At 37.2% G+C, this 22,008-nt stretch overlaps 1 long non-coding RNA gene across 4 annotated transcripts in view; it reads left to right on the forward strand.

The window, feature by feature from the left end:
* Positions 1 to 22,008, forward strand: part of LOC311437469 — a 317,804-nt gene that overhangs the window by 209,273 nt on the left and 86,523 nt on the right. For 2 of the 4 annotated variants that reach the window (XR_014693484.1, XR_014693485.1), the window contains one exon: positions 20,507 to 20,597. This is a non-coding gene — a long non-coding RNA (uncharacterized lncRNA). Of the gene's footprint in view, positions 1 to 14,928; positions 15,004 to 16,702; positions 16,867 to 20,506; positions 20,598 to 22,008 lie in introns of those variants that run through there. The other 2 variants (XR_014693486.1, XR_014693487.1) reach the window with 2 other exon arrangements.

Genomic DNA, 22,008 nt, shown 5'->3' on the forward strand with positions numbered 1-22,008 from the left:
GGGCTTGGCAAGAGTTTCCTTCTCCTACTCTAACAGTCTTGAATCTGGATGGTTTTGGTCCCAAGTGAGGGGAAACAGAACAAAATCCCTGCCAATACCTTGTGACATCTGCCTCATTTCCCTTTGTCTCTTTGAAATCCTCCCACAGCTAGTCTGGGTAAATCCCCACTCTGACCTTGAGTATGTACAAGTCTCCTCTTCTTCCTGCTTCCTCCTCCCTGCCCCCTCACCCTGGTATAGATCTGGAATTTGACAGATGATTTTTAAAGAGCAGCAGATCTCCATTCTAAATGATAAAGAGATGCAACCTAGAAGGAGAAGTCACAGCTGAAAGCTCTTATACACTCATTATAGGTTCTCATGTGCCTGTTCTTGGAGCATTTCCACCATTTTGTTTCAAATGACAGACACCTGTCAAGTTCAGACAAATTCTAATGCCTCTGTTCCAATGGCAGCAGCATCTACAGAATTATACTGTCTCTAATTAGCACGTTTTTTGGCAGTTTCTATAGCGAGATCCAGAACTGAATAGGCCTGAAGATGAATGCTATCCATCCTTTTCAGAATAGCTGTATGTGGCCAAGGTTGATTTGCTGCAGTGGGAAAGAAAACCAGTCCAAGTTCTGCCTATGGTGCGACAATCCTCTGAGTAAAATAAATAATCTGTCTTCAAGACCATCAGTTTAATGTCATCAATATGTATTTCATTTGCTTTTATAACAGGTAATAAAGAAGGAAACTATTTCTACTGTTAGCAAATTCTCTGCTATCTTAAGCATTACAGGTTTCTCAGTGAGAGTGATAACAAAGAAACCTGTCGGACAATGGTTTTCAGACTGCCTGCTGCTTCTGCTGAGGAGGCAAAGATATTATACATCATATCTTTGAGTCACATAACTGCTGAATGTAGATCAGCATTACTACCTCATTCATCAGCATAATGTCTTTAATTGTGTGGCTGGAAGATTAATTTACAATGCCTGGAAAATGGCCCAATTTTCAGGATAAGCATTTGTATTAAATGATCAGTGCAACAATGAAAAAGCGATTGTACGTAGCCCTTGAATCTTGTTTTTGATCCATGAAAAAAGAATAGATTATAGCTAAGAATAGCCATGAACTGCAACTATTTTTATCCTAGAGGTTCCTGGATCCAGTAAGATTATCATGATATTTAAGTCTTACATCATTGTTTACTCATTGTACTTAATATCTAGTCCATTAATAATAGTTTTGATGACTGAACAAACAAAAAGTGTAATACATTAAATAGAAAGTTTGGTTAAGAGCTGAATAGCATTCTTTTGTTGCTTGCCTGAAGACTTACAAACCTAGAAGCTTTGTTCTTGACTACTTCACTGCTAATGAAAGTTCTCTTTCCATTAAGTGAATCCCCAGTGGAAAAAGGACAAAATGTGAGGGTGGATCAGCACAAGGACTTATGTTCTCTTGATAACTGGTTGCACTGCCTTGGTCTTTCTGTCTGATCCTGTCCATGACTACATCACCAGAAAGTACATTTTACTGTGAGAGAAGTGTATAAAAATGAGAACTGTGCCACATATGACAGGAGTTGAGCATGGGAAAATATCTCCTATTTTTGTAAACTGAAGGGTCCTGGAACCTTCTACAAGTAGACTGGAAGCCTTTTACTGTTAGCAAGACCATTAGTGGCTATGGAGACATAGGCATGGTGCTTACCAAATAATAAACTGTGAATCTCCAAAGTGAAGTGAGTTAGCTTCCAGCTTCCCAGCAGCTGATATGGGTGCTGTGGGCTTACATTGCCCCAACCTCACAGAAGGACTGCTTAAGAGATGTATGTAGAATTCTCAGTGGCTCGACCCTGTGAGTCTTAAGTTCTTACAGGAACACAAGGAGTCCATGGAGCTACCTACCATCGCCAGCAGCATGAGCTTCTCCTCACAAAAGGGAAGGTGTTTGAATGCAGACATTAATCTTCACAACAATTAAATAGTTATTTTGAACAACAGAAGATCCTCCTGAGAAGTGCTTTCTTGGAATCTGAGTCAGGAGAGCCCCTTTCTTTTGGAAATACAGTTCTGCACAGAGTGACCTTGTCCTGAATATCTTACGACCACCTAGGATATTGAGGGGAAGAAAAAAAAAAAAAAAAGAGAGAGAGAGAGAGAGAAAGACTATATTTAACTTCTTTTGAGAATTGCTTGCAGTGACTTTGTCCTCATGGACTGTCCTGTCCATGGCTAAGTCTTTAGAAAATATATTTGATTATGGAAAATGGGCTTAGCTCTATGCAGATAGATATTGAACTTTTCAAGTGGGGAACAACTTCCTAGTGTCCATGTACTGTTGAATCATCTGTATATATCTAAAAGTGGATGCAGGCATGATCCTACTGGAATAGGAGGCTTACTGTCCTCATGCAATGGCTGATTGTATCATGTAGTGCATGGTGTGTTCCTTAGAATTTGTATTAAATAGGAGCAGGGAAAAAAGTCATGTAGCCATCTTGAGAAATCAATGTCTTTTTGCTTAAGCCTTTCCTCTGCTTTTTTGGGGGGGAACTAGTAGCAAACCAGGATGCTTCAAACATAAGGAAAACCGAGAATTCTTCTAAATAGAAAGTCATTTCCAGAACACTGTAATACTTATAATTCTCCACCTCAAGTACATTCAGGTTTCTGTTCTTCCCTGCTGAAGTAATCTGTATGTGAAGCTTTGGAAAGTCATGTCACTTTATTCTCACATAGTCTTTCAGTGAAACCAAGAATCACTACTTGAATATTCCGAGTGTCAAAGGAAATCTGTAGCCATCCCTATCAAAGATGTCTTCTCTTTAGTAAGGGCCTGACCCAACTTGATCTTCAGCTCCAGAGAATCTAGGAAGAGTTATCCAATGTCTTAATCCTTAAAATCTTTGCACCTTACAAATGTTTATACAGCTGCAATAGCTTTTATTTATTTAATTTGAAGCTTGTTATTGAGAACATTAATATATTGTTTGTAGCTGATGCTCATTCAGCAAAGTGTCTGTTAATATATTAGTATATTAAGCAAATTGCTGCAGGAGCGAATTGTTGCAGGATGAGTAGAGTGTAAAGAAGCAGCAGCAGAAGAGCAGTAGCTGTTCATGAGATCATCCTTCCAGTTATCTGCTGGTGTCTTCATTAGATAGTAGTATGGTGTGTGAAACCTTGCTCTTGGCACGTTGCTAATGCAGTATTTTAACATGTACTCCTCACTATTAAGCCTTCCACTGATAGTGAAGTTCCGGAGTACAGCTTGAAAATTACTTCATAGTTGTTTCAGAACCACTTTGATCACATACTAAACAAATGGCACGAGAAAGATCACTCTTGTGTTGTCAGCTTCAAGGTGCCTTTTCAAATGGGTGGGGGATATTAGCAATGAAAACTACATGATCCTAGTGGGTGGTAGGAAGAAGGTGTTCAGTCTTTTTTTCCCTGTTGCTTACCAAATGCTGTAGGAAGAAAGTATTTTTGTGTGTGTGTTTTTCATTATGTCCCTAAATCATATAGAAAAAGTACTTCCAACAAGTTTTAACTTCCAGCTTAAGTAAATATTTGAATGGATCTTCTTTCTCTGGTTTAGTCAAAAGTTTTCAAATTACTGGTTACTAGCAAGGGGCTTTGTAAGTGTTTTCAAGGAATCCATAATGGATATTGGACATTGCTTAATAATTGCTCCAAGGCTTTTAGCAGTATTTGTGGCCTGGAAGTATGCCATACAAGCAACAGTGAGTAACAACTCACTGGAGAATTCTCAATTCAGCTCAGAGATTGTTTTTCAAGCTTTACCGTGAGTATTTTTGTCTCTTAACTTAGTAACTACTTGGAAGAGAGGAAGCTCAAAAAGAATTGGAATTCTGAATTACCTTCTATGTTATGTTGACATGTTTCTTGATTGTTCTTTGTTTTATATACTGAATGCACATATAATTTCCCCAATTTCATCCATTTTCTCTTCTACATTTGGCCCTTGAAGGCTGCTGGATCAGAGAAAACTCAAGTTTTCTCATCATTCAAATTGCAGAACATGTGCAAAGCAAATCAGTTTGAATTGCTAGTTAGCTAGCAGTGTGGGCTCAAGTTTGCACTTCCGTTTCCGAATATATATAGCTTGTGTTGCCATCCCACTAACACTGCTGCAGACAAGTCACACAAACTAAGTGACGGAGCCCCATTTCATGTTGCTTTATTTGGAGAAAAGAGTACAAAAAGACTTTGTTCCCTATTCCATGGAGTTCATATAGGCAACCCCTCCCCTTCAGAAAAGCAAAACAAAACAAAAACAAACAAACAAAAAAGAAAACAACAACAACAACAACCAAAACCCGTCAGCAACACACTCTACCTGTCAACATACAACAGAGGCTTGGTCCTTCAAAGACCACAGTATCAATGTAAGACAAGGTACCGAAGCCCATGAGTAACAGACCCCATTTTGAACTTTTTTTTTTGTTGTTCAGCTTTCAACTATTCTTTTTTTCTTTACTACCTCAGGATTTTATAGATTGGTGTCTGCTCTAATCGTTTCTTATCACTTTTTACGTCCTTCAGTCACCACTTAGCCATGTTTTCTACACGAACTTCTCTCAGTTCCCCTTTATAATTTAGTCCTCTTAGCTGTATATATTTTCATGGTGTTAGTGTTCTCCAGGTTAGTAGTGTTTTTCATGTATTGGGATAGAACACTGGAATGTTCCAGACTCTAAAGTAAATCTTTTTGAGTTGTTAAAAATGTTATTTGGCTTAGTTGCGCCTTCAATGCTTGCAGTCTTGCCCTCTCAAATTTGACAAATTACTACACAGGCTCCCTAAGCCAGGCACAATCATAACACTCTCCAAATTCTGAAATCATACAGCTCCCATTGAAAACTTAGTTTTTGAGAATTTTCTTAATTCTAGGCATCCTGAGTAAGAGCTAATAATGGCTTTATTGTATAAGCTATTGCATGCATCTCAGCAGTCTTGTTGCCTAATAGCATCAATCCTGCAGATTTTTGGACTATGTTAGTAAGGATCAGATTTATGTGATGCTGAGCATAACTGTGCTACCAACAGTTGGGTATCATTTCTTTTTTGGTTATTTTCTTTTTATGATGTTGATTCATATCTAAACTGTGAATGTGTTGCTGATATGTTGGTTGGGTGGGGTTTTTTTGGTTGGTTGGTTTGGTTTTGTCTTTTTTTTTTTTTTCTTTTGTCTCTGTTTTCCTATGCGCATTCTACCTATCTTTTCTCTTTCACTTTTACTTGCTTGGCAAACATATTTAGGGGATTTTAATTTTACCTGGAATGTTTAGGGTCCAATAATTATTACAACATAAAGCCACTCTGGTGTGTCCCAGTACACATTTCATCTTATTTGCAGTTGTTGACACTTATATACTTACATGTATATATTAAAAAATTAAAGTGGTGTTCTGGATAGTGCAAATGTTTGGTCTAAACAGGTATTTTATGCTGCAAAGAGAGTTCTCTGACAATATTTAAGAGAATGAATTCTACATGATTCCTAATCCTAAAATAATATTACAACAGTATATTTATAGCATTGCCAAAAACTTTTTTTAGAAACTTCAGATAATTCTGTGAATGTTTAGGGCTTCTTCTTACATATCTAGTACAGTGAGTGATGTCTCTGTGAGTCATCATCTGTGCTGCCTTAGGAGAAATTCTAGATGGTGACAGTCCTGTCTAGTCAAATATCAAATAAAATCATGAGATCCTCCTCAAACATATTTTTCAAGAAATGGCTCAGACATCTGGTCTTTCCTCTACTGCTTTTCCTGTATTTCATAAAGTAAAGGTAGTGTATATAATGCAAAACAACCAATTATCACCAGGTATTCCCATTTCTACAAGGCTCCCCATTTTCATTTGAAACTCTCATTAGAAACGTAGCAGACTTTTTCATGATTATTAACATCTCCAAGCTGTAGACATAGTCTCTGTGTAAAGTAGATATAACTATTAAAAATACAGAAACAATATTTTATTACCTGAACATTAATAGAATGAGGTGCTTGGAAACAAAAGGAGCATTAGAGAAAATAGGACAATAATTTACCTGAAGGGGACTAGCATTTTAAAATTGTTTGAGTATTGACAGTAATAAATTCTGATAGCTTTTGAAAATTAGAGAGGATATCCTAAGTTACGAATAATTCTGTTACCATTTGACATTTCAAAACCCTTTTCTCCCACTGCAAGATATGCATATAATTTCCATGACAACCAATGGGAATTACTGTGTGCTGCCATGACACAGTAACATCTCATATGTCCAATGATGAAATGATATTTTACCTGAGCTGTAATTTAGGGTAGCATAAACTCTGATACACAATGAGAACACCACTAAACTTTTGAGAAAAACAGTCAGCTAGATCCTAGATGCAAGAGAAAACTGTAAAGTCTACCTGCTGACTAAAATACACTTTTTGTTTAAAACCACATTTACTTTTCCCATTCCAACCACTTTTAATGTGTGTTATAGACTGATACCGACTTGCAACAGATGGAGCTTTGTGGTGTCTCCCACAGAGCTACTGGAGGGCGAGGGAACCGGCCCCAAATCATCCATACCATTAAACCATTTGCGTTTTGCCTAGCAGAGGTGGCTTATACCAACTAGGACTGTCCCCAGAAATGCCCAGCACAGACTGAAGCCTATTCACACTGTGCAGGTTAGATGTGGTCATGCTGTTTGGGAAGTAGGGCACTTCAGCTCCTGGATGTGAACAGGTGAACGCAGAGCCAGAGAATAGTTCCTCTCCTGTTTCTTTAAACTGGTGAGACAGAGCCTGGAATTGTTCACCTGGCTTCAGATGGTGAATAAATTGCTGTAGAAGAGTTAAGAAAAAGAGAGGAACGTATATCGTAAACTATGCATCTTTGTGGACTATGAATAATTGCAGCTTAACTGCATTTTCTTGATGCTTGCATACTCTCTGGATTTGTGTTACTTCAATAAAATCTATCATTTAGTCCTAGCAAGCATGTGATCTGTTTTGCATCACCTATATGCTGCGTTGGCTTATGATAAGTATTTGCCACTGTAGTCAATACAATCTTATGTATTATAAATCAGATGGCATTTGTCTATAGCCTTAATATTTCCAGACTGATTGTACAGTATACAATTACAGTATCATTATTTTATCCAGGGCATTTTTACAGTTACTTTTTTTAGGCTTGCATATGTGGGTAGTGGCTAGGGGAAGTTGTATTACTTGTGTGATGTACATGAATATTTTCACCAACCCACTTACAAAACCACAGACTTCTCCATGTGCTATTGTTTTATGTTGGTTAGGTAATATGCTGAAAATTAGTGATAAATCATTTCCAAATATGTTGTTGAAGTAACAGAATCAATTATTTCTAGCAATTCTCTGAGAAAAAGTAATAAAAAAAAAGGTTGTGTGTGTTTTTTCTTTTTTGTTTGTTTGTTTGTTGTTGTTTTGTTTTGTTTTCCTTTCATGGTGATTAGTGTATTTCCATATTCTTTTAACTTCTTTGGTATATCTCCAACATTTTGTTATTTACTTGTTTACTATCAGCCACTATGCCCCACATTCTTAATTGTGTTTTTTTATTTTTTTATTTTTTTATTTTTTCCAGTTCTACCAGGTTAAATCTACCAAGTGAAAAAGAAAAACAAGCATAATGTGAAACTATGTAAAAATCTCACATTTTTGTTTCAGGAAAAGTAGTTTGCCATTTCCGTGTGCCATTTTGCATATCTGCCACATAGACGCCTATAGTAAACCAAAACCGATGCGTATTTATTGAAGTACTTGAACTTTCATATATGCTACTGTATGGTATAGGTCCTTTGATAGTGATGTGACATGGAAATCATGCTATAATCATTTGAACAGGTAGACTGAAATTCTCTGTATGCCCTGTCCATGAAGTTCCACATGAAGCTGATATGTAGTGAGTGAATCACTGTGAAAACTGGGTGTTCATAGGCTTTTTTATGTTTTCTCATAATGTTGCAAGGAAATTATAGAAACAGCGTTCTGCAGTTATGTTTTCTATTGTGTTGTTTGGGAATTGTCACAACTGGCAGTAATAAAGTTGTTGACATTATCTGCCATTGAGCAGCAATACATAATGTTCCATAAGGCTTTCTAGAGCAACGGCTTAGGGTGTAGAAACAATTCTTTTTAGCTTGACAGTTATGGATTTGTAACAAAAATACCACCTTTTTATGGCTTATGCAAGTAAGTTTTCTAAATTCATATTGAAAAGAGCAAGAGAATGCATTCCATGGGCAAAACTAGACTTCATCTTATGGCTGTTGCCCTGGTGAAATATTTTCGGTAAATTACAGTCTTTATGCCGTCCTTGGATCTTCTGCAATCTCAGCTGCCACTGCTGTATAATATACATTGATTTCTGTTTGGTATTCAGACAGAGAGAAAGCTGTTTAATCATTCGGTTTCTGACTTGTTAATAAAAAATCTGTCTACTTTAATAAGTTTGTTTTTGATAAAACTACAATCTCTGCCACAGTTTGACGTACTTTCTTATGTTTTTTAAAGTAACAAATGATGCTGAGGATGAGACAATAGCACTGTAATTTCTTCTTAGCAAGTGAATGCCTTCATGATTTGCAGTGCTGTTCAACATACAGAGAATTAGAGCCACTTGATCATTCTCCATAAGAACCATAAATAAAGTTTTACAGTTGTCCCACATCAAGGGAAATGAAAGAAGAAAAAGGCAAGAGAGACCTCTGCTCATTAAAAAAAAAAAAAAAAAAAAAAAAGAAAAGAAAAAAAAAAGAGAGAGAGAGAGAGAAAAAAAAACTAATAATGCAGAATGACATGCTTATTCTGAAATGTGAACATCTTTTATATCACTAACAGTTTTCCACTCCATCACATCTCATTGATATTCTGCTTCATTAAAGTCTCATGATAGAAAAGCCATTAATATGCAGAGGTAATTTTATATCAGATTGGGGGAGAAAAAAACAAGTCTAATAATATAATTACTGATGTTATATGATGGGAAATCACTAATATGATTAGAAGTGCCTGACAGATTATAGTAAGAGATTTGATAAAGTCCACCTGGGTTTGGAGGAGTCAATTGATCCAAGCCCCAGGTACTGTAGGGAAAAGGAAATAGAGGAAGCAGCAGGGCTGGACTCCAATTAGTAGATCATAAACCAAACATAAATCTTTTTTTTTTTTTTTTTTTAATGTGTCTGCAGCTGGTTTGCACCTTGTAGTAGAACACTTCTCTATGTTCTTTTCTATATTTCTATTTTCTTTTCTATGTAAAATATTCCTCCAATTTAGCATTTGGTTCTGTAACAATGCTTATGTGACAATGCAAAGACACTGTCAGTAAGAGAATGAATTACATTCTGAAAAACTCCAAAAGTTTTGAGCAACATTTGCTGTTCCATATTTCATTGACTATAGCAGAAAATGTAGTCCACAGAGCCAGATAAATCCCCTTTTTCACTTCTAACAGTGTAAAGCTGAAAGACCTATGGTGAAATTTTGGGGCAGCAATGCATCCGACTAAAAGATGTTTAAGATAGAATACATTTAAAAGTTTTTTTCAGCATGAAGGCATAAGAATTTCACCATTTGAAATGTTCAACATGCATCAGTTTGCTCAATGGGCATGAATTCTTCAGGCATGTATAAGAATAATTTTTAGACAAAGCAGCTCAGAGTGTGTGAGCAGCTCAGAGTGTGTGAGCTAATAGCTCCCTAGAGGTACCTTGTGCACAGCTTCTATGTTGCATGATACACAATGGCTTGACTGAAAATGCAGAATTTTCTAGATTTTGTGAAGTCCCACAGGGGTCAATTTCTGCTGCTATTTTCATGTAGGTGACAGAATGGTTGCTTAGAAATATTTAACGTATTTTATATTTATAGCTTAAAGAAGATGCTGTCTGACACTCTATAAACATATTTTGTGTTTCTCAGCTGGTTATTTATAACATAGTATGTTTGGCACTGTGGAAAGTTTGTTAAGCAGTTGTGATAAAAATCAATTAAAGGAGAACCAGGTTTCAGAGTATCCATTGATAACAGGTAAGAGAGAAGCATATTAGCAGGAGGGAAGACAAAACTGAAATCAGAATAATAGGACAGGAACAAACAAGATACTATTTTCTCTAAAAGGATGGTTATCCACATAGGAAAACTCCACATTCATACTGATTTCAATTGTTTTCTTTGCATTATCAGAGCAGATTAAGAATAACATTTTTCAGAGCATTGTCTTTATAATGGTTCAATCCAAAATAAGACATTATGATCTTTGACCCCTTCTGCCCAAACCCACTGATTCAGTGAGACATTCACAGGCCTGGCCTGATTACGTAGGCTACAAGATTTATATGTGTATTTTTTTCTCAAGCAAGATTCAGAAAATGATGTATATTCCTTTCATTATTGCCCCTTTATGCATTTCAGTTGCTTCTTAGTGGTAAAATAAATAGTGCATATGCATGGTGTTGGATAATTTCCTGCAGTTGCTAGTTTTAAGTACAGTTCTTGGCATGGTCTTGTCTCCCGACAATAAGAAAACTCCCAGACAATTCCCAGTCTCAGTTTGAGGATTAGCATGAGCTAGGGACTAACAGGAATAGGTAATTTGACCACAACCTCTCTGTTTTGGAAAGAAAGAAAATTTAACTCTACACACAAGATCCATACATTGCCAGGTAGATCCTGGTCCATTTTTATTTACTAGTGAAGTTGAGGCAACACTAGCAGTAAGAGTCTAATAAGTGTTGAACAGCCTCAGTTTTAATAAGCATCCAAAAGTCACGACTCAAAACTCATTGTCTTTTATGAAGATTGAAAAATAATCTTTTTTTTTTTCTTTTTTCTTTTTTTTTTTTCTTTTTAAGCCAAAGATTCCATAATGTAGTTCTTTTGCTTTGTAACAGCCTGTGACTTTTTTTTCCCCATCTTGGTTCAAGTTTCTGGCACTGCAACAATGCAACCTTATAATTATGGGCCTACATATATTAATTATGGAGTAGCTACCAATTATGACATAATATGCATATGGCAAATAAAAAAACAGTATTATACAAAAAATAAAAATAAAAATAAAATTATCCAGAGAAGAGTTTTGGACATCTGTTTAAGAGATAAGTATCTTTGATAAAATCCTCTCCTCTATAGAGTCTTTGCATGTGCTGTTCCACTTAAGCACCATTTGTGCTTCCTGCCTGCAAAGAGAGGATTTTAGACATCTGGTCAAAAAATCCTCTTTTATTACAGGCTTTTGAAATGTAAGAGAAATGGTGTATGCTACAGTCCTTTACATTTGCTTCACCCAATTGGTCTAGCTGTTTGCAGTTGTAGCAGGTAGGTAAAAAACACTAGATTTGCTCTTCCTTGGCCTCTCCTATTGCTATCATGTAGCTGTTGTTTAAATCCATAAGATGAAAGTCTCTACTTGTGTTTTCCTTCTGCTAGTTCTGATTCCACTGTGTTGTGGCTTGATCTCAGATAAGCGATTCTCTGGACTTAGTGGACATGACCCTGGTTTAACAAGCAAACCAAAAGTAAACCTGCCAAACTCAAGGTGTGAGAGAAAGGGTCATGGAGCCTCTGAGCTTTAAAATGGTTCTTCTTTCTTCTCACAGGTTACAGTTCACATTTTAACTCTTTCAGGCTGATGGTTAGCAAAGGAAATGCCCCTTTACAGTTGGAAAACATAGTGTATCATGAACAAGCAAGGACCTGAAACTAAAAATAATAATTTGCATGCTAATCCTGGAAACCTCAGAGTTTATTTCCTCCCCAGACACAAACAGTTATAAGAAATCAGACCATCTAGGTAAGCCTCTGCTGAGAAACCATGCCAATGAATGATTCCTAAAACATGTTTTTCCAAATATTGTACTGAGGAAATATGACATGACTGTGAAGAGCAATTACTTTGCTAAAAAATCATAGTTTATTCCACTGTGAGATATGTGCAAGAATTGCGGATTGTATCTTCACCTATGGACAGACTTTACATAGTGGAGATTAGGGGATAAGGAAGAAAAAATTCCTTGATACAGCATTTTGAAATGCCTGACAGATTATGAAGTCATGCAAAGGTTTCCTATCTCTTCAATAAAACCTGAGGAAATGTGATTAATTCCTTTTGCTTCTCACAGAAGCGTGTATTCTAGAATTAATATCATCAGAGATATGTTTCCTTTCATCTTACTGCCATGAAACACTGCAAATAGCCGGCTCTGTCTTCTTGAAGATCTCTTTACAGGTATTGGAAAGCTGGTGTTCAATCCCTCAGAAGTTGTCTTTCCTCCAGACTGAACATCCCTGTTTCTCCTCACAGAGCCAGTGCTCCAGCCTCCCGAGCATCTTGTTGGCCCTCTGCTAAATTTGCTTTAGTTTCTTGATGTCTGTCATCAACTGGGAGTCCTAAAACTGGATATTCTAGACTATGCTGTTGTTGCGAGGGGTTATTTTTTTGCAGGACTTTTCATTTATCTTTGCTGAATTTCATGATGTTCCTGTGCGTCCACTTCTCTAGGATGGCTAGGTCCTTCTGAATGACCGTCCTGCCTTCCCTGGCATTGAGAGCATCATTTGGGCCCCATTTATAGTCATCTGTAAACTTTCTGAGCTCCTTCCTCCACCTCTTTCTAGTCACTGGAAGAAATGAGTGAACATTGTTAACCAGGACAGATCCCATTACAGTCTCCTGAGGCAATACTTTGGCACACTGTAGACCCCTGCCTGGGGGTCTACCACATCCAGGTAGAAAATGGCCATTTCCTGCTGAACCCAGCCAGCCAACCAGTATTTCTAGTTACTTAGCTGTCCACCTATCCAGACCATAATGTCCTAATTGGAGTACAAAAACACTGCAGCAGACAGTGTTGAAACTCTTGCTAAAGTCAAAGTAAAAAACAGCTACAGCTTTCCCCCTGTCCACAAATCTAGGCATTTTATCATTGAGGGCAATCAAGTTGGTCAGGCATTGTTTACCCTTGGCAAGCCCATGCTGACTGTTCCTGAGCACCTTCTTCTCCTCGAGGTGCCCGGGAATACAGCTCGAAAGGACTCGTTCCAATGATATGTTGCAGGTGTTCAACACCACCAACTCAGAAGTCTTTTATTACAACCAAAAATGAGATATATATCTGCTTAAAATATCTAGATGTTATGTTTTTTATAGCATTTTATAGCAAATATATCTATTATACTTTTTTTTTTTTTTTTTTTTTTTAATATTTCAATAATGCAGATGCTTAATGTATAATATTTTCTGGTCCAGTAGTCAGCAATAATGAAAGCCAGGTAACTGAACCAAGCATAATATGCTACTTGTCACTTTCAAAGCTTTCTAATTTTAGTGTCTGAGAATCTCATATATGGACTTTCAAATCAAACAAGCGGACGCCTTCCTGCTGGAGACAGGCTCAGAATTTCCATTGAAATCCTAAGGGTATTTATGGGAGTCCTATTTAGTGCTAGCTGGCTTCTGAGTGATATTTACCTAAGCTCTCATTTTTTATTGATATTTTCCAGACTGCAAACATAACAGAAAATTCTGTCCATGTGACTCCAAGATATTGCAGGTGACTGTCAGCTTGATGCAGAAATTCACTCTGTCTCACTGCATCATAGTTTATGAAGTACAATGCAAATTCTTGGTCTTTGGGGCATGTCATTTCAATGTCCAGTTTTTGAAATTAATTTACACCATTGCAAGACAAAGAAAGTGGAAATTTTCCTGCTGTCGTACCCAGTAAGTATGAAAACTCAGTTTATGCCATTAAGGTCATGACCAAGTATCCTTACAGCCCAAATAATAAAGTTTAATAATCCTTCTCAAGAAAAGTCAACCAGACAGTAAATCCAGATGGTAATTTAGCACAATTTCAGGGACGGTCTAAGTTACAGAGGCTGGAATACTCCCTTGATGCAACTCCTATGACATTACATTACAATTTCATGGCACGTTCCTTCACCGCAATTTCCTTTTCTCAGGATGATCATTTCCCCCCACATGGGAGACAGTGAACTCTAGCATATGGATTTCCCAGTGTTTATTATTCTCCAGAGGGTAACTATGAATCATCACAAGTCCATAAAGAATCCAGCCCTTAGTGGCAGAGATTCAGTCTTCAGCATATGCTTCTGCACAGTTATTGATGGTGGGTGCATGGTCTAATCTATACTTCTGAAGTAAGGCAGACAGGCTCAATGCTTTCTTTCTAAATCATATGTAAAGATATTTTTGGCATGCATCCATCCATATTCTGTCTGAAATGAGTTGAGGAAAGAAGCTGAATGTACTTTGGGAATTTTGTTTTGAGGAGATTTATACTTAATGGAGCTGTGGCTGCCAAAATTAATTTTTAAAATGTATGTTAAAAATAAAACCTATGTATCTCAGGTCTACATATAACTGTTTTCTGCAGAATATAACCTACTAGTATGTCCTGCCAGAATATATGATACACCAATTTTGCCTCTTCTGATGGGGTAAATTCATGTCTGCCATATATCCCTTATAAATATTAATTGGTATTACTCCAGGGATGAATTTGGCTGCTTAGTACAGGAACAAGACTGTTCATCTGGATGGATGTGCTTCCTTGAACACTGGCCAATGCCTAATGTCTGAAAGGCAAAAGAAACTTTTCCTCATGAACTTGTTTAACAATATCATAGATTCATGGGGAAAAAGAATGTATTTTCCTATACCCATTAATATTACTGATGACTTCTTCAGATGCAGAATAGAAGCATAAATTTTCAAAGGAAAATACAAGGTGAAAGCACTTGTTCTGAGTTAAACCTTTTCTGAGAGATCAGCTGGGAAGAATTGGAGGCAACAATCAGAGGCAACAGTGAGAGGCTGGGCCCCTATAAATTAGTTGGACTTGAGGTGAAAACACTTCGGGAATGAAAATATAGCCCTAAATGTCCTCTAAGGGCTTTCTGTGCACCCACAGCATTTCCTGCATAGAAAGGTAGTTTGTCTTTATCTTTATGCATGGCAAACTCATGGACTGAGTTAATGAGAACTAAAGACTACTTATTAGAAGCTGCTTCTCAGAGTTTCATGCAAGTTCATACATATTTGCTAATTTAAACTATAATTTCAAGGGGTATCAAAACTTCATCATGTATCATTTTTTTTCTGTGAATTTTATTTTTATACATATCTGGTCAAAGAATGCTCATGAAATACTGTATTCAGAGATTAATGGCAAAATACAGTGAAATCAGTGAGTAATTTCCTTTAAGTAGAAAAATTGAATGATAGTCATACATTCTGTAGTTTCGCAGAGGGCAAAGTATGAGGATACTGTTGAAAGCATTATACATTAACAGCAGCAGGTGACACAGACTCTCAGAGGTGCCAGAGCATGTCTTGGGGGAGGGTGGGTGGAAAGTATTACAGCATAGAAAACAGCTGTCTCAGGAAATCACACAGCAGATATAGGAGTCCATTTCCCAAAAGACAGAAATAAATAATAATACTATTAGATATTTTTGATGACAGATCTCTTTCTAATTTTCCAGTTTTTGAAAAATCAGGCTATTAAGATCAGCTGTTGTCTTTCGTCTCCAATACTGTGCCCTCACCAAATTAAAATTAAAACCTAAAAAAGGCCAGGGAAGTGCAGGGGAAAAAAAAAAAAAAAAAAAAAAAATCATCATCCATTTTATTTATTTTCTGTCATCTGTATGATCTAAATATTATCTCAGCTGCTGAAGATATAGTTTTCTAAGCTCTAGCTAACTTTAAGCTCTCACATAACCCTTTAATTATTTCTAGAGAAAAAATGGCCAAAAATGACCTACATACTGCTAATATGTCTATGTGCATTAGAAGATACAGCTAAATTAAGTTGCCAGTACATTATATAAAGCAATACTATTCCTTTAATTGATACTTATTTTAATAGTGTCTTATTTCTGATTCTGATACGGTCATTACTGGACTGACTCCAAGAAAGGACCATCCTGTGATAGGAATGGAATGGGCAGTTTTCTGGGTTATATGAGCCTGGGAATGGAGGAACAGCTCACCTTTGTTTCAAGAGACAAGTTATGACTGGTTGCAATACTTCAGTGGCTTCCCTAAGTCATTCATAGTGACCCAAGCCTGAACACAGAACCATGCCACAGCTGCTCTCCCTGTGCTTTTTTTTTCTTTTTTTAAAATTATTAATATTTTAAATTTTTATTTATTTTTATTGTGTGTTCAAAATTACAATACAATCAAAAACACAGCCCACCTGTAGATAACAGCATCTGGTTTTCTACAACGCAGCACCAGTGGCTGTTTCTGATCTGAAAATAACTCTTCTCAGAACAGTGAAATAATAAGATTTAGAACAAAACAAGTAACAAGTTCCTTAGGAGCATGAGCTCAGGTGGGGAGCTACCACCTATCAGGGCTTCCAGCTGATTCTAATACCTTCTTCTCTCTAATTACAGCCTCTGTTACTAGCCTTCCCTTTCATTTCACCAGTCAGTCAAGTAGATGATCTTCCATCACCATGATACAACTATTGGATGCAGCATTTTGGGTGGAGCTCATCAGCATGCTATATATAGAAGCAAGCTCCATCAGCCTTATTTTGTTCATTAGGCATTTTTAGTTTTTTTTTTTTTATTATTTTATTATTTTTTTTTTTTTAAGAGGGAACTGCTCCAGCTTAAGGTATATTAGTGTATTTGGACAGTTTGTTAAGCTTTAAGAAGAAATGAAGGCCTGAATGGTTTTATGCTGCTGGAGTACACTTAAGAAAATCAGATGGTGACATTATGTGCCTAGAATATGGATATGTCAAGAGAAGTGGATGTTCTCCAGCTTTCTATAGGTTCCTGTTTATTTTATTTTTATTTTTATTTTTATTTTTTTTTTGTGGCAATCTACTTGCTGAAAGGAGTGGAAACAATTGTGCTAGTCTTGAAAGAAGCCAAAAAAAAAAAAAAGGGTTTGTTAGTAGTTACACTCATCTCTATGCATTTTAGGTGGTAGTAGCTGCAGCTACTATTTTGTTTTACTAGAATTTGGACAGGCAACCTCTGAAAAATAGGAGTGGGACTTGTAACTATCATAGTTGAGGCTGTAGCATACTTTGAGTGTCTTGGCAATAGAGAGATGACAGTAACACAACACGTAATGATGGCTGGAAAGGGTTTGCGTTCCTAGAATATAGGGGACTAGGAAGATGTCCACAATTATGATTTGATAATGGAAGGAGATCCTGTATTTACGTTGACTTATGAGCATTTGGTGTTGTTTTCATTGTGGCATTACTAGACCTTAGGACATACTCAGGCTTAAGAACATAGCAAAAGGTAGTCTTTACTGCAAGACTTAATTCAATGTAGCAGAGATGGAGTGTGTTGTTCTGGAAAATGCTGTGTGTTTTTTATGCTTGTGTCTCAAGTGAATGAGCTGTTTTACCGTACTGTAGCTTGTGAAGTTCCATTGTAGTTAGTGTTTCATTTAAATGCTAACCTGCAGGAAAAGGAAGGAAATCCATTTTGCGCTGCAGTTTGACTATTTCATTCTTTCTACTGTGTGGACCCCATTACAGACCCTTGTCAGGCAGGACAAATTTCCAATGTGCAATAACCTTCTGTCAGGGAAGACTACAAATATCCTATTTCTTGAAATGGTTTTCTCCAAATTCTGTTTAGAATAAACAAAACAGTTGAAAGATTAGTATTTAAGTAGTTTTTTAGTTGATTTGCTTCCAATGTAAAGATTGACGACCAAGGTGACCATTCTGCAAGGGCAACAAAATTTTTATTGTTCCCCTTGATGTGTGAAATGCATGCAGAGTTGTTTGAAAAGTACAAGCTGATTAGTAAAAGAAAGCTTGCAGTAATTGTAGTGAAATCAAAAAAGGAACTAAGGAAGAGCATTGAAAAGAATACATTTAATTGTATGTAATTACTTGACGTATATTTCAATCAGAGAAAGAAAGAGAAAGGAGCATGCTAAATGGTGTTGGTATGGCAATTAGGCTGAAATCATTTTCTCAAATGACTGAACTTGGTGTGAATTTTGAATTAAAAAAATAATAATAATGTCAGTTGTTTCTAGCTGCTTTTAAAAATGGTTATAACTTTTCTTCACTGTGATTAGTCAAAACGCTCTATCCTGTCCTTCACATACATTTGCATGTTTGATAAAGTTCACTTTCTTTTCTGGTAATATTCTACATAATTTGCTTGCAGAGTAGAAGTCCAACAGAACTTGAAACATCACAAGTAAAAAGCTTTGAGCCATATGATGCTGCAGCCATTTAAACATGCAAGTGCTCTAAAACTGAGCTGCTCAGTTGAATGAATTTTTGACATACCAAGTTTGATATCTTTGAATGAATTACAGTTTAGTTTAAAGTAAGGATATGTGTATTGCAGAGGAAAGTGGAAGCAGTCTATGAGCAGGGTTTCTGGTGTGAATTCAAATGTTCTTGTCTCTGTACAAGTAATCACAGTTGACTGTGCTAAATCATTAATAAATTGAAGGTCACATCCTATCCATCACTTTAATCTGCTTCCCATGGGTAGTAAAGTTTATAAATAGGACAACTTATTCCATCTCTAATCACTTTTATACTGGAGAAGTTCATGCAAATGTTTTCCTTTTTGGGCTTAGGGTTAATGCAGGAAGATCGTGTTACTGGTGACAAGCAAATGAGTGCACTGGTACGACTGGGGTGAAGTGGGGGATTCAGATGTTCTGAAAAGTTGAGTGATTTTTCTTGTTCTCCTGGCATCATTTGCTAAGCACGTCTTATGTTTTTAAGGTGGTCAAAAAAATATACAGTATTAATACCCAGAGATGGCGAAATCTGAATGTAGATGAGTTCTCTAAGTATGAATCTTGGTGTGTGCACCACCAGGAGATGTCACTGAGGACCACAGATGGCTATTTTGACTGGAACACATGTAATTTACAATGCTCTTTTGTGCCTCTGAACTGCTTTTAATCCAGAAAATAAGTCTCGGACTTGTACTGAAGTTGCATTCTGAAGGATATATTTACATTCTGTTCTGAGACTTTCTCAGACCTGACTCTGAACAGCACTGTAGCAGCAGCAATGTAGAGTTCAAAATACTGGTGAACTTATTAGCTGCCTTATGCTGAGCTACCATTGTTGCAGATTCACAGAATGGTTTGGGTTGGAGGAGACCTGCATGTAAAAGATGAATGTAATTCCACCCCCCCTGCCATGGGCACGAACACCTCCCACCAGACCAGGATCTTCAAAGCCTCATCCAGCCTGGCCTTGAACAATTTGAGCAATAAGGCATCCACAGCTTCTGGGAAACCTGTTCCAATGCCTCAGTGCCCTCTGAGTAAAGAACTTCTTCATGATGTGTAACCTAAACCTACTCTCTTTTGGTTTAAAGCTATTCCCCCTTGTCCTATCACTACTCTCCCTGGGGAGTTCCTCCCCACCTTTTCTGTAAGCCCCTGTTAGGTACTGAGAGGCTGCTGTAAGGTCTACCCACAGTCTTCTCTTCCCCAGGCTGAACAACCTCAACTCCCTAATCCTGTCCTTGTAGGAGAGGGGCTCCAGCCCCTTGGTCATCTTTTTAGCCCTTCTCTGGACTTGTTCTAATAAGCCCATGTCCTTCTTGTGCTGGGTGCCCCAGAGGTGAACACTGTGCTCCAGGTGGGGTCTCACAAGCACTAAGACCTTGAAATCATTTTCTCTGAGCAGTAAGCAGTTCAAGTTTGCTCACACAGCAGCAGTGCTGCTCACCACAGCTGAAATATATTCTCAATTCTGGGTGCTTGTAATTCTAGCCTAAATTCTAAACCAAGTGCAAGTGTGAGGCTGTGATGCCTGGCTTGTGCAGGTCAAAAGGTTAGATGATTAAGTCTAATTCTGTTGTGGCCTAGATGGCCCTCACTTTTTCCCCCACCTTTTAGGCACATGTGTTCCCAAGAAGGTCCACTGTGAGGAGTTTTCTGTCAGCAGACAAATCATGGCTCACAGTAAAAGCTGTTGACTTACTGGGGATATGTTTCCTTCTTTCTGCACCAAAAGAGCTTAGTGAGCTTTTAAGAGAATTGAAGAGTTTCCTTCTCTATGGCTCTGCTAAACAGATCAACCACAGTTGATGCCATGAGAAAGCATTTTGAGATTCTCCTGGCTAGAAGACAGCTGTTGTCCCCTGCCTCCTCTCCTGATGGGTTTCTGCAGCACACCGTGGTCTGTATAAGTATACATTTGTCAGAATGTGGACAGGTATTCTAGGTCGAAGTGCACATATTTCGTATTTGCTTGCTGAGGAATGCTGTGGAAACTTCCAAACCTTCATATATATGAATTCACATAGGACTTGTGTGTTTTTCATTGCATTAGCTGACTTGGCAAATATTCCAGTTAACAAAAACCATAAGGGGAAATGGACAACATGGCCTAATGTTTTATTTCCATGTTGATGCATTATAATGATTCCCTTAAAATGTCTTGTCTTATTCTTCAGGGAACCCTTATCTCATCTCCATATGATGTTCACAAAGGGCCTGCTGGAAGATCCAAGTCCAGTCTGCACTCATGAAGCACCTGCTCTGCAGGTAAGTTTTCAAGATAAATGTTTTTTTCAGAGGTTCTGCAAGATACAGATCTGGAGAGAAAACTGAAAATATCAAACAAATTGCAGTGTCATAAAGTATGTTTCTCATCTTCTCTAAGGATGAAACATCTCAGTAATAAAATGCAAAATGTTGATAGATGTCAGCTTTGTATGGAAATTGTATGGACTGGGATGTCAATTCCCGCATTTATTCAAAAGGAACCTGCATGATGTTTCCATAATGTGATGTCAAGCTCACATGTGTTGTGGGGTAGAAGTGACCTTCTTTCTGCTCTGGATTGCTAGTCTGGCTACAGTGGAAGGGCTTAGAGAGAGGGTTGCAAGCAAGGGGAGCACTGCAGCATGTAGCCCTGTAGGAGCGCATGCTTGCTAAAAGGATCCTCCACTCTCATGTGCTGTTCTTCCTGTTCCACAGCAAGGCAGGCTTAATGTGGGGATCTGAAGGGTGGAAGACAGCAGTGTAAAAAGTCGGTGCAAGACATGAACCTTCAGTAATTAATAGGAATTTGGAATGGGCACCTCATCAAGGTGATTTTTTTTTTTTTAACCTTATAGGTAGTATAGGCCTGTAGTTTTTATGTAAAGTGGATCTGTCGTCCTTATTAAGGACAAAGGGGTGAAAAAGAAAGCTTAAGAAACTGAGTCAGGTGTTTCTCTCCAATTCCTTGGTGAAATTACATCTGCCCTGAGGTAACAGGCTCAACTGTCAAGATTTTATTGAAATAATAAACAAGAAAGCAAGAGTTAAATGTCCATGTCAGTAAATCACTGCAGGCTGATAAAGAACAGATCAAATCAACTTCCTATCACAGTATCAGTAGCTTGCCTAATTCAAATTGCTACTGTAAAAAAACTCTACGTGAAATCTGATGAAAATATTTTATTTCTGTGAGAGTGCAGTCCTTTTAGTCCTTTCTTAACCTTGTATAAAGAAATGGAAGAAGCAATTGTTTTGCTTTTAACCAGGACTCTTATTGATAATCACCAGAAATGGGACATGATTTCTGCAGTTAAAAAAAAAAAAACAAAAGAGCAAGTCATTATCCAGGATTGATGGTTAACTTTGTCATTTAATGATGTATAAGAGGAGCTAAATGACTTTTTTGGTTTTACAGTTTGTACTTTTTATATTTCATTATTGTTTGTTTGTTTTTAAATCTATTATTTGCATTTATCTTGTAATACATAATCTTTCTAAGATGAGAAAGATGAGTAATCACTGGTCATTATCAGGTTCTCATTTTCTCACCTTTACTCTGGGGACTTCTACTAAGGAGAGGACAAACTGGGGAATTTCTTCTGGAATATGTTGATGCTTGCATTTTCCAGTGAAGTTATGCTTACAATGTTCAACTGCTTGGATTCACCTCTGTATGTTCTTCTCATAAAGC

This window comes from Aythya ferina, assembly GCF_964211825.1.
Source record: "Aythya ferina genome assembly, chromosome: 5".
NCBI lineage: Eukaryota > Metazoa > Chordata > Aves > Anseriformes > Anatidae > Aythya > Aythya ferina.